The following is a 14,519-nucleotide window of genomic DNA, read 5'->3' as shown; positions in this document are numbered from 1 at the left end:
GAGCAAAAACTCCTCATTTCTTAGGGAAAATTTCCCTATTTTTGAGGTTATTCACAATTGTGGACCATGGCACCTGGGGTGGCATTTTTTGTTTGTTTGTTTTTTTGGTAAGACCATGTCTGTGCCTCTTCTACACATCTTGATGCTGCTTTTGTTGTGGAGGCTCTGTTCATGCAGTTTTTAGGACTTTTTCAGAGGAAACTATTTCCTACGTAGTCATAAATGTGCTGTGTCCATGGGAGGAGGTAAGTTCAGGAGCTCCCTATCTTGCCATCTTGAACTGCCTCCCAGAATTATTTATTTAAAAATATAATCACCATCTTCTCTTGACATGTTTTCTCTTATATTTCCACCAATAAGCAATAATGGAAATCAGGATGATATTTTTATGTTTTTATTCTGTTTTTGAGTCTTCTATTAAATATTTTATACATAATCAATATAATTAAGATGATTTAAAATAGTAGTTTATATTATTTATAAAGATATTGAACACAAAATTAAATGTCATTTTGACTTTAAAAAAAAATAGTTTGACATTTATCTTCCCAAAAGAGATTTACTGACTCTTTATTGACATATAGCCTGACAGGTAGAAATAATTTTTTTGCTGTCTATCATCTCAAAACTTTCTAGGTTTATAAAGCTGTGAATAATAAGCATTTACAGAGAATTCTAATTCTTGGTAGTAGTTATGGAGAAATAATTCTACAGTTGGTTTTATATCATATTGTTTTTTGCTCATTTTTAAAAGCTATTGAAAACATCAAGAAAATTAATGGGTCTATGCAATGATGAACATATACACACACACACACACACACACACACACACACACAATCAAGTGTACAATGGAGCGAGGTGTGGTGTCTTACTGACCAAGCCTAATTATAACTCAATCTAGCTTTCTCTTTCATTAATATAATTTACAAATTGTATTTAATAAGTGTGATTAATGATAAGCACAAATCATCTGGCAGCAGAAAGAACTGTGTTAGAATCCAGTTCCAATTTACCTATTGTGTGACCCTTAAAAGGGACTTAACTTTTTGAATACTGAAGTTTCATTTTCAATAAAATTATGATATCATTAAGGACACTGCCTAGTAGTTCTCAACATTTGTTAACTGACACAAGAGTGCTTCCACTAATATTAGTGCCTCTTTCAGCTTATAACCTAAATGTTCTAAAATTATTTTCAAAACAGCACCTGGTGCAGTGTGACCAGACTATAAAAAAGTACTCAATAAGTATTTATGGAACAACCAAGTGAATTTTTGAAAAGAATTTGTATGGGTTGAATTGTGTCTTCCCCACACTGAAAAAAGCCATGTTCAAGCCCTAACACCTGGTGCCCATGACAGAATTTAGAAATAAGTTTTTGCAGATGTAACCAAGGTAACATGAGATCATACTAAGTTATGGTGGGCCCTAAATCCAATATGACTGGTGTCCTTGTGGAGAGGATGCAGAGACGTAAGAGAAACACACAAGGAGAATATCACATAAAGATACACAAAGGGAGAATATCACGTGAAGACAGAGACAGAGACTGGATTGCTGAATCTGCAAGCAAAGAAAGAATAAGGATTGTCAGGAACAACCAGAAGCAAGGAAGAGACTAGCAAAGAGCTTTCTTTTGATCTTTCAAAGAGAGCATGACCATGTTGACACCTTAATTTTGGACATCTAGTCTCCAGAAGTTTGAGAGAATAACTTTCTATTGTTTTAAGTCAGCTAGTTTATGGTATTTTGTTACGGCATCCCAAGGAAATGAATGCAACTGTTCATATTTCATTCCAATAAGATAGTTTAAACCTGTAATATAAATAAGTATTGGTTACATTGTGCCAGGTATCATTTACATATAATTTTCTTTGGTAACTTATTTATGAATGTATAATTTTTTACATTATATGCATTAGCATTAACTTTATGATTTTGTATATATTTTCATAAATTAACTGATTTAATTCCCAGAACTTCTGAAGTACATATATATTTCTATTTTACAGCTGAGTTAACTGAGGCACAAAGAGGTTAAGTAATTTGTCTTATGTCCTTGGAGCCAAACTATCAAAACACAAGGTTAGGATCTGCTTATAAAATTAAAGAAGAATAGAAAGAAGTTGCTATTACTGTCTCAATAAGGGACACACATATACAAAACTGAAATAGCTGTAAAGGATCCCCACCTTTAATTGTTCAGAAGTTAAACTGCACCTTAAGCCTCCTTGACCTGTGTATTCTTTCCCCCATTAATATAGTTCTCACAATTCTCTATTCTTCTCTATTTCTTCTTCAGTAGATAGGAAAATCCCATGATAACCATGTAACTGATATAGTATCCAAGCTATTCATTACCTTCCAAATTGAAGCAGCTGTACACGCTCGTGTAAATCATACTTGATACTGTCATTCACTTTATTTCATTTGTTGAACACAGTAATATAAAAAATGATCTTGAAGTGCTTGTTTGTTTATATTCCTTTTTCTCCCCAGAATAGTTAACATCATAACCAGCAGGGCCTAGGGCAGTACCTGGCCTAAATATTAAATAAACCTACATTTCCTATTTATTTCCTTAGAACTACTTTACATGTGTTTGGTGGGTTTTGTTGTTGTTGTTATTTTTTTGTTATTGTTGTTTACTAGGGTGTATTTGGATAAAGAAGACAGCAGTACTGACAATTTTCTCTCATCCCACATTTCATATGTACAGTTAATGTAAGGAGAGGATTTGTCTCATCTACCACATGTGGATGCTGATTTCATCAATATCCTTTGCAGTGAGATACTGGGAGCACCCAGATCCATCTGGGAAATTGTTAGGCTAATAGAGTTATCCATTCCATATAGGTTTGCAATTATATTGTGATTATTATTATTTGCTCAACATTTAATACAATGTCTGGCACATATCTGACAGTACTCTTTTATCAAGTGAAAGAACAGATTTGATGTATCAAAAGATGCTATAAAATTCATAAGCAAAATGTTTAATGAGATTCCTGAGAGTTGGTGGGGACAACTGCAAATGGGAGGAATTCATCCCATGAAGAGGGTTACCCTCACCCATCTATCTTCATAATACTTTCTAACTATTATGGGATATTGGTTGCTGTTGTGTTGATGGTAAGAGGATCAAACTAAAAGAGATAGCAAAAGTGATGCAACACAGAAAAGGCTTAATCTATATATAAAACATTGTTAAATCTGTCGAAAATGAAATCTTGCATTGTCTATTTCAGTTCCATGTTGCTCATATTAAACAGAGAATCTATATATAAGTACTGACCTCTGTTCTCTTCTGGTTAACCCAGAAATTCCATGAGATAGGACTAGGGGAGAGGGGGTATCCTGAAACATTAGCATCCCTTTCTTAAAAGTACTCCTTTGGTAGAGAATTATTTGTTTGTGTAAACTTGAACAATTTTTGGTTAGTTAAATTAAAAACTGAGCTTTTAATATGTTATGGTATATGCTTACTTATGACGAGATATCAGAAGGTTACTTTATTGCTGCTAAGACTGGCAAAACAGAAAATGTGCCTTCAGATCTTACTGGATTTGGCAATGAAGAACTGGCATTTCTGTTTTGATATGTAATCAGGATAACTGCTACCTTCAGCAGCATGGAAGCAGTTAAGATATGTAGTACAAAGAGCAGTGAAGAGTCTCTGAGATTGATTAGATGCCAAACATAAGCATTAGTCTTGTCAGTTAATCAGACTTTAATGATGTTTATTGCAAATATATTACAAGGTACTGGAGATCATTGCTGCTCTGAAACTAACTAATACAATGTGTAGAAGTAAAAATTAGGAGAATTTTAGAGCCACACGACTCTAAATGGGAACTACCTTTGTTGATGCATTGAAATTATTCTTGAATGACTATATGCTGGTCCATAAAACAGTGAAAGTCCAAAATAAGTTAAATGTAAGATATATAGAGTCTTGCCTTTTACTTGTGTTCTGCTGCTCATTTTGATTTTGTTACTAGGATAAATCAAATTGTAACTTGTTCATAAAAGAATTCTTACAGGCTTAACCATCACTTGTGAGTTTTAAATAACTATTAAATTGCTAACTATCAAATATTTGGAAATATTTATAAAACTTCAAATAAAAATTTTATGTCCATATGCCTCTGACTTAAAACGGAAATATAAAAATATTTCTGTAAATATAACAGTATCAAATTTTATTGTCTTTAATAAATTTCTGTGAGCTGTTCACTTCACTGAGTTGCTTTGAAGGAGATGGTCCATTATAGCTATTCCATAGATAAGAGCAGTCACCTTAATTCTTTTCGGAAAACACAAATGCCAAATGCACAAAGTGAAGAGTCACTCAAATTCACTCTCTCTCTCCCTCTCTCTCTCTCTCTCTTTCTCTCTCTCTCTCTCTCCATCTGTCTGTGTCTCTTCTCTTTCTCTCTTCAAGTGTACCTCTTCTTTATAAACCTGAACACTCTACTGCTTACAAGTACAAAATACTTCATAACAATGTATTTTTAAATGATTTAGAAACAACCTAAATGTCCTACATTAGGTAAATATCTAAGTAAACAAGGAATCATTTACTCAATGAAAAATTATGTCCTTATTGAAATGAATCACAATGAAGATTATTAATATCTAAATACTTCTATTATTGTGATTTAAGGAAACAAGATTTTTTATATTGTGTGATATGACTTCCTAAATTTTTTTAGAAAACATAATAGACTGGCCAGAAAGATTTGTAACAGACTATTAATAATGGATGTATATGTACTATGGAGCTTAGGATGCCTCTTTTCTACTCTTCTTTCTTTTCCCCTTTCTCTAAAGAAACATTATATACATATTTATTTCAAGTGAATAATGGATTACTCTAGAATAAACTATAAAGCAATATATTTTCCCTCTTTCCATTATATATATGTACATATAATTATTATATATATATAATTACTATTTCCTATGTACTTACTCCTTAACAATACAAAAATACAGTTTTGTATTAGCTTTCATCCCAATATATTCTGAAAAACTCATATAATTTTTAAGTAAACAACACTGAGTTTTATTCTATAATATAGAAATACATTTTTACTTATAATCCAAGATGAATTCAAATCACCCAGATGAATAATTCTATTTTTAATAAACTTTTTATAGTTGAATAATTTTAGATTTATAGAAGCTTGCAAAGACAGTACCAAGAATTCACATATACCCAGCACTAAGTTTCCCCCATTATTAAAATCTTATGCTTTTTACAATTAATGAACCAATATAGATACATTATCACTAACTGAAATACACACTCGATTCAGATTCCCTTATTTTTTTACCTAATATCCTTTTTCTCTTCCAAAATTTTATTCAGGATATAACATTATACTTAGTTGTCATGTCTCCTTAAGACTCCTTTTAGTTGCAACACTTTCTTAGCTTTCTTTGTTTTTCATAACCTTGATGATTTTGAGGAATGCTAGTCAGGTATTTTGTAAAATGTCCATCAACTGGGATTTGTTCGATGTGTTCCTCATGATTTGACTGGAAATTAATCCCATCTTTTATAATGGGTTTTGACCATACAGAGAAGCATTCATAGAAATATCCATTTATTTATTATCTGGAATATGCCAAATGCATTGACTACCAGGTAATTCTCCTGAAGCATCACGAAGTACTTCATATTAAATGGCTAAATATGAACCAGAAATTCTACTGTGCTTTGGAAAAATATATTCCTGAATTTTTAAAATATTCTGTCTTTCATGGTTAGCTGCTTTTCTGTAAAAATTCAAAAAAAGAAGGTACTCAAACTAAAACTACTGATATATTGGTCATTGGAGTATGACAAATATTGTAGGATAGGCCAAGTTTGGGGAAATAACAAATCTGGCATCCAAAATGTAAAGTCACAGCATCCCTAGCAAAATCTAGCTAAAGTACTGACATCAGTAATCTAAAACAAAACAGATTATCCTTTCAAAAGAGAAATCCCTGTGACAGAGAATGCACATAGGTCAGTTTCAGAAATTCAGTTAAGCAGATCATCAACTTGACATCTAGTTGAGTTGTCTGTGCCCAGGAAGTGGAGCCCAGCTCCAACTGAAATTTAGAACCCTGACTTTGTAAAGGGGTCTATTCACTCTGAAAAATTATGTAGAATGACTTTCTGCTTCTGAAAATGTTGACAAGATATGACTTGAGAAAATGTATATGATCACATTATAATTATAATAAAATATATTATTCTTAAGAATAAAACAAAATGAGCAAAAACCTGACCTAATTAACCATGTATTCTAATCCTATTATCTTTAAGACCAATATATCTCTCTATTTTAAAATTTAATAGTTATATCATAATAGACTTTAAATAATCTTTATATATTTTATTCCAAAGTTTTGCATTTGTTTCAAATTTATTTTTATACCATTCAAAAATATTTAATTCCCTCTGGTGCTCATTTAGTGATTTACATAGGAGGCATGCTGTGCAGACAAAGCAAGTTGTATTACAATTTTCATTTCTCTCCAATTAATTTTAAAACCTGAGACAGCAGCAAATTCATCAATCGTGATGTTGGAATGATCTTTCAGGCTTACATAGGCACATAAGGATATCATTATGGAGGTTTGAATCATTTCCCTTCAGTAAAAAAAACTGATGCAAATCATTGGTTTGCCATATTTTAAGATAGACAAGGACAAAAGTATCAAAAGGTAGAAATGTTTATTTTTCTTTTTTATAAGCTTTAAAAATCCTTATTTCTTGTTATACAGCCTTACTAGTTAAACTATTAAAGCCAAATTAATAAATATGTTTATTATAAATATAACTATAAATCAGAGTGGGCATGAGTGTTATTGGTATTACCCTTAGGAGGAAAATAGGAATATGACTTTTGGGGAGACTTCAGGCATGCAGTGCCTTCATTGTGAAATGAGAGTCATCAACCCATCATTATTAGCTGATTGGACAGGAAGTGAAAAACCAACCCAAATTGGATGCATCAATTTCTTTCAATCATAAAGTTAATATTTAAGTAATGTCATCTCTGACGGAAATTTTAACTGAAAGCTATGCAAAATTATGAGGTACAAAGAAAATCCATCAATAGAAAGAGATAAGAATGAAGTCTACCCAAATAGAGAAGCAGAGGCAAGTAGAGACAAAAGCATGCTGCAGGCAAAGTGAACTGTTCTCCTGACATCCCAGGTGAATACCAGTTCACTGAGCTTTAGATTTTTTTACTCTGCCTGGCTTCCATGAGATGGCTTTCTCAACTTCCAACTCACTTCTCTTTTTACTTAAAACATGTGAGTGGTTTCTTGCAAGAAATTATCCCTGAATAAATATTAACTCTTTTAATTAATTAGTTGATCAGTAAATTAAAAGATACTTTCAAGTACTTCTGCTCAATTTTTGTCTCATAAAATAAGGTGGTTTAGGATTATTGGTATCATTCTTGACTAGCATTTCACAGGGGTACAGAAACTGTCTCTTGCTCATGGAATCACATCAAGAGTAGAGCACGAAGGTACAGAAACTGTCTACTGGTCATGGAATCACATCAAGAATAGAGCACAAAGGTACAGCTCTGTAGCCACCTGTCCCTAAAATCTCTAGAGTTGTCCCACTCTCGCTATAACACAGATATAAAATTTTCCATGAATTTTGTAAGACATATGCCATTAAAATAATACCTCAATTTCTTTTGTTTAAGCTATTTTGCAGAATTTTTGTTTCCTTCAACCAGAGGTGACTTAAGATGAAAGACTAAGAAATGATTATTCTTTCTTTCATAATCAACTGCATGATATTAAGAAAAATTTAAAATTTATTCTTAACCTCAGTTTTTCTTTTGATAAAATGAAGATATAGGATTGTATGAGGATTAAGTGAAGTACTATATATAAATCACATAGCATAGTATCTGGTACTTAAAGATACTGTAATATCATAGCTAGTATAATAATAATATGATGACTCACTATGAAGTCATTGATAAAGAGAGGTGACAACTGAGAAAATAAATAGAAATGAACAATTCTGTAAATGGAATTAATATAACTTCATGAATGGGGATCACATACCTGCAACCTTTTAATTGACAAGTGGAATTTTACTAGACAGAGAATATGAGGAAAGAATTTCAAGCTGAAGGAACTATATGTGTAGATGCCTAGAACTGTAACACAGGTAATATTTTAGCTCAGCAGTTAAGAATTTGACACACTGGGATGCAGTGATGTGACTGGATAAGAAGGTTGGGTCCCACATGGCTGGATTCCTTTCTGAGGCTGATTCTTCCATCTAACAAGTTCCCCAGGTAAATTTTCATTATCAGAGAAGTTTGAGATTCCAGACTATAGTAACAATTACAAAAAGACCCATTAATTCCCTATAAAGGGTACTTGTTATGTAGGTAGTTTCTATCTCAAAAAAACCACTTCACTTTCCTTAACAGACATATAAATATTGAAGATACATGGAAGATTTTCTGAACTTGAGATTTTCAAGGTAAATAACAGCAGGAAGCATTAATATTTATTTACTTTTATTCCCCACTTTAACAACAAAGTTGTATTTACTCTCTTTCTCTAAAACCGAGTGAAGTGAGTGAAGAATTTGCAGGTTAGAAGGTGGAGAGACTGATTAATCTTGCTTAAGTCACACTGTACTTGTTCACTACTAATTATAAATGATATGGTAAATGTGAGTCAAGAGCAGTAATGTATGTACTATCACCTCTATTGACTATCTTAACACACAGGATTATTACCTGAGAAGTAGTCAAGGATCGTGAAGAATTTGAGAAGAGCACTGTGCTTTTCTCTTATAAAAAGGAAAAAAATGTTAAACATATATTCCAAATAAATTGCATTTCAAAACTTGCAATTTTTTTTCTAAATAAAGCACCACTCTCTCCCTTTGCTGTAGTAATAAAATGAAGTCAGCCCATTATTTAGAATTAGGAATGCATTTTCCATATAAACAATTTTTTTTTTTTTTTTTGCAGTACGCCGGCCTCTCACTGCTGTGGCCTCTCCCGTTGCGGAGCACAGGCTCCGGACGCGCAGGCTCAGCGGCCATGGCTCACGGGCCCAGCCGCTCCGTGGCATGTGGGATCTTCCTGGACCGGGGCACGAACCCGTGTCCCCTGCATCGGCAGGCGGACTCTCAGCCACTGTGCCACCAGGGAAGCCCCAAGATGAAGATTTTTAAAGGAGACTTCTGGACATTTTCAGTGGCTTTAGAAGTTGATGGTTCTGGTACTTATTGTTTCTAATCTCATTCTGAGTTTTAAATTTGCTTTTTCTTTATGCAGCACTTTTCATATTCTTTTCAACAGAAAGAGGTAAGGAGGAACACTACTCTCCACAGTAATTTTATTGGAAAGGAAACTGAGAATTCATTTTTCAAGTGAGTACCAGAATTACCCTATTTCCATAGTTTTAATTATTTATACTTTAAAAAAGGTAAAGAAACTGATTTCCCCCAATCTGTGTTTTTCCTTCCTTCCTTCTTTCCTTCTTCTCTCTTTTTCTTTCTTTTCTTGTGTTGTTTTTGCTTTCTATTATAATGAAAAATAAATGTGGATTTTTTTAAGCTTATAAAAAGGGTACTTCTATTCACCAGCTATTATAAATTTTGAAAAGGTTACATACTATCTCTCAGAACCAGATTCTTTATGTTTTAAATGAGAAAATAGCATCTATCCCTTAGACATATTGTGAAGATTAAGTGAGATAATGTCCTAGTATTTGTTTTGTCACATAGAATCTTCTCAATAATTTTAGTATTTACAATATTAATAGGCCTTTCTTTTGTCTACTCTGAGATATTTTTTTGCTAACTCCTTGTGATATTTCTGCATGTTAAACTGAAATTAGCCACATTTCTAAGGTTCTTAAAAATGCAAAAATGTGCTTTCTCTTTTCAACCAGCAGATGCCTTAAGAATTTGATTTTATCATAAGAAATTGATTTTCAAACACTACTCCCCTAGGGGACACTAGAGTGAAAAAATATTCTTGGAAAACCTTCATGCTTATTTGTAAATGCCCACATCTTCAAGATTTTTAAATGAATCAATGTGAAATATAAGCATACTAACAAATGAAATGCTCTCTGTGGCTGTCCCTCATTGGTGGACAATGTATCCAGTTATGTAAGAATTGTCATTGTAGTATGTGATGTTTTAGTCACTTCCTATTCAACCCTTTGGTGAAGGAGAGATGCCCACCCTGCAATTACAGGGATGGATAGACATAGGATACTGGGCACTGGACAGATAAGATAGTAATTTACGAGTCACGTACACTCACAGTTCAGGGGAGGAGGACACCCGCTCCACACAGGGCCACACAAGGTCTGCAGTCTGGAACAGAGTGAAGAACCGGGGTCTGTGGAAGGCAGACACACAAAAGGGTAACTAAGGTGCCCACTGATTTCCCGGGAGGATGTGATGGGCTTGTTTGAATCACTTTGTGGGCTGCCCTAGAACTGAAATCTGCTACTTAATGGTAAGCAATAATTTCATCTGGTCCATTTGATAAGGGGATTTGTTTGGCTAAGGGGACCTTATCTGCAGGAACAGAGAGAAAACCTTAAACTTTTGGTTAGGCCATTTGAGACTTTCTTAATTTCACCAATCAAGGCTGTACATAACATTGAACCTTAATTTCAGACATTACACCTAATGTGAGGGAAAGAAAGTCCAGGGATTAATATGATAAGTTTATACCAAGCCATGACTCCCAACCCTCCCAAAAGGGTTGTATAACTCAGATAATTAGAAAAGGCATCTCTAATATACATAAGAACGGAGAGGAGACATTTCTTGGGATATCAAACTGAAATCTATAGTCCTAATGGGTATTTCCTAGATTCAAGTCATCTCAATTAATTTTAATTGCAATTACTTTTAGTGTTTAAAATATCAGAAATTCGCTATTCTTTGAACAAGATTGTTTTAAACTCAAAATAAGTGGCAAAGTTATACTTTTCTAAGTCACTCAATAAAAGTGGTCTTACTAGTTTGAGAAGAATAAGTATATCAAAATTATCATTTTGTTCACTTGTTCTTTCTATTGCTAGAAAATTAGCAAGGCCTTTTAGTAAGTTCCTATCAATCAAATTAGCATTTTAAATAGATTATTTAAATAAACGGGATCATTTTTTGTTGTTTTAAAAGGATGATTTAGATGCACCTCTAGTGATTTGGGGTTAGTTTCAACCTCTTTGTACTTTCTCTTTCCAAAAACATGTGCTAATAAGTTCCCAGCAATATTATAAAGATAAACTGAAAAGCACTTTGCATAAATGAAATGGTATATAAATGCAAATTAATAGCACTAATGTATGTTATAATTGTATATAGAATCTTCCAAAGTGAAGCAGTCTTAAGTTAGGATACATCCCCTGAGGGAAGATAAGGATCAAAGAGTTCATAAAAGGACACATAAAATGGTTAAAGTAGAATGAAACTTACGCATACACAAAAGGAAAGTAGGGAAGCTAAGATTATTTAGCCTGGAAATGTGAAGAGATAGAGCAAATATAATTGAGTTATTTAAGATTTTGAAGAGTATAGTAAAAATTGATAAGATCCTTTTTATATGCTATTCCATAATATAAGAAGGAGAGATCACTCAAAACTAATGGAAGTTTAATTTAAAAGGAATAAAAGGAAATACTCAATTTTCGCATAAAGTCAAACCACATAATTCAATACTTTAGGAGATTATAGATTAAAACACAGAGGCTACATTTTTAAAATAGGAAAAAAAAGGACATTTGTAGACAAAGCAATTTTCCATATTAAACGGAGGAAAATAAAAATGTATGTCCAATGTAATTAAAAGATGACCTAGTAAAATGGTTACTTCATTTCTCAATTTAAGCATAGAATTAGCAATGGGCCATGAAGATTGGTAAAGTTTTATTATTCCTGAATCTTTTGTAATTTTATTTAAAAGGAAGAAATCATTGAACCTGTAGATGTGTCTATGCCTCATCATCACCACACTCCATATTTATCCCACATTCTTCTTTTCCCCTATGAATGACTAATGACCTGGATTCCTTTCACCAATGTACAATTTCATCTATGTACATGATTTATGCTGCCAGTAAATTATTGGTAGCACAGCTACAGAATCAAATATTATATATAAAAGTTTGAATTTTGCAAACTTATTTTGTATTGAAGAGCTGTGGGCATGAATTCAGTAAGCAGAAATTCTGCCCTTATAATTTTCAAAATTTTGTGCTGTTATAGTTATAAAAATTAATACATTAGCAATTTCAATATAAATATTTTAGAAAGGAGAATGTTTTTCAAGTATCCATGCATGTATTTCAAGTATCCATATAGTTTTTTAGAAAACAAATTTCTGAGAAATAAACTATTAACATTTAAATGTTTGGGGACATTAAAAAATGGGGAATGAAAGTAAATATAAGAAGCTGAATGTGAAAAGATATTCCTAAATACAAATAGTAAGGATACATAGCTCTTATTTTTTTTCTATTTTAAAAGTTTAAATAAACTTTTAATTTAATGTAAATTTTTAACATTAATAAATGTGACGTCATTAACAGTTAATGTCATTTTTATTAATTAACATTGCTTCTAAAATGTTTTGAAAATGCAAGTTATATTTTGGGGGGAAAGACTACAATTTTACTAGAACAATGTTTGTTTTGTTATAAAAATCAATAAAGTCACACTGACTCTTTTGTTTTTCCTACTAGAGAGACAGACATTTTTATTTGGTTCTTAGATTCTTTCCTGGGCAATATCCCAGTGTTAGAGAATTATAGGTTCCAGGAACAATCCAATAGACCTGTTTTAGTTGAAAGTTGATTTTAACAGCTCAAGATTTAGTGACCAAGGATTTTGCTTAAATGGGACATGTACAAATCCTCTATTGGGCAGAAATTTTAGGATTTTCAAACTCAGAAAATTCAAAGCTCAGTGTCTGATAGCTGTGACTTTAAGTCATATCTTCCAATAACCAGAGTCAAGAAATGAGAAATGTTAAGAAAAACTAGATGAACATACTGTGCCTAAATTGTGAGAAATGTGAGACGTTAAGATAAGCTGATAGAAGTGATATGCATTATGAAAGGGAGGATACAAGGTGTTTTATTTGTTTTGCTTTTTTGTTGTGTTTGCATGCAATCAGTGCATATTTTAATCATTATTACATATTTGAGATATATATATGGACTCTAAAAAAAAAAACCAACCAAACAAAAAATCTTTTATATTTACTGAAATATAGAAAACTAATGGAGAAGGAAGAAAGAAAGAAAGAAAGAAAGAAAGAAAGAAAGAAAGAAAGAAAGAAAGAAAGGAGGGAGGGAGAGAGGGAGGAAAGGAAAGGAAGGAAGGAAGGAAAGGAGGAGGGAGGGAAGGAAGGAAAGAAAGAAAAAAAGGAAGAAAGAGAGAAAGAAGGAAAGAAAATATGTGAAATATAGAGGTAAAATGAGAAAGAGAAAATATATGGGATGGGAAATTTACACAGTAGTTGTAGTACTACAGTAGTAAATGTACATAATGAATATATATGTGTGTTAATATATATGTATATATATATATATTAGAGTACCATATTATAGTATTATAAATATTTCTATTATGTTTCTTAAAATTTGCATTTATTCCAGGATTCAGCTCAAGTATATGTTGCATAACTCTTATGACCCAAGTAATATGCTAGATGCCAGTAATGAAAAGAGTAATAATAACAGAAAAATAAACTTGATTCTTTTCCTCAAAAAATAAACATGATTCATAAAATAGTAAGGTTATAGTATTTATACCTCTATGGATCATTTTAACAAAATATGTATGCCTACGTACATTTGGTATTCATGTAATACAATCAGAAGAAAGGAAGTTAGGCTATGATAGAAATTCTATAAATTCTTTCCATTTAAGTGTTCTTGGTCACTGTTTCCCAAACTACTACTGGTGATTTGTGAGATAGTTTTACATCAAAAATGATGAAAATTTTAATTTTTGTTTTATATACTTACTTAAATGTACACATTAATAATATACAACATAGGGCTTCCCTGGTGGCACAGTGGTTGAGAGTCTGCCTGCCGATGCAGGTGACACGGGTTCGTGCCCCAGTCCAGGAAGATCCCACATGCCACAGAGCAGCTAGGCCCATGAGTCATAGCCACTGAGCCTGCGCATCCGGAGCCTGTGCTCCGCAGCGGGAGAGGCCACAACAGTGAGAGGCCCACGTACCGCCAAAAAATATATATATATATATAAAACATAAACAAAACATAAAAGCTATGATTTTAGGGGTATTATTGATTAGAAGGAGGCTTTTGTGGGAAGTGTTTTAGTATTCTAGCTTGTTCTGACTGCTTGAATTACAGACCTGATGCTTAGGTGTATCTATTCAACTTCACACCTGTAGCAACTTAATCTTCCCCTACAAGTATTCAACTATATGGCTAACAGAAACAAGCAGGGACATTCACTA

The sequence above is a fragment of the Globicephala melas genome, chromosome 14 (assembly GCF_963455315.2).
Source record: "Globicephala melas chromosome 14, mGloMel1.2, whole genome shotgun sequence".
Lineage (NCBI taxonomy): Eukaryota > Metazoa > Chordata > Mammalia > Artiodactyla > Delphinidae > Globicephala > Globicephala melas.
The sequence above is the reverse complement of the archived record's forward strand: the minus strand, read 5'-3'. Positions refer to the sequence as shown.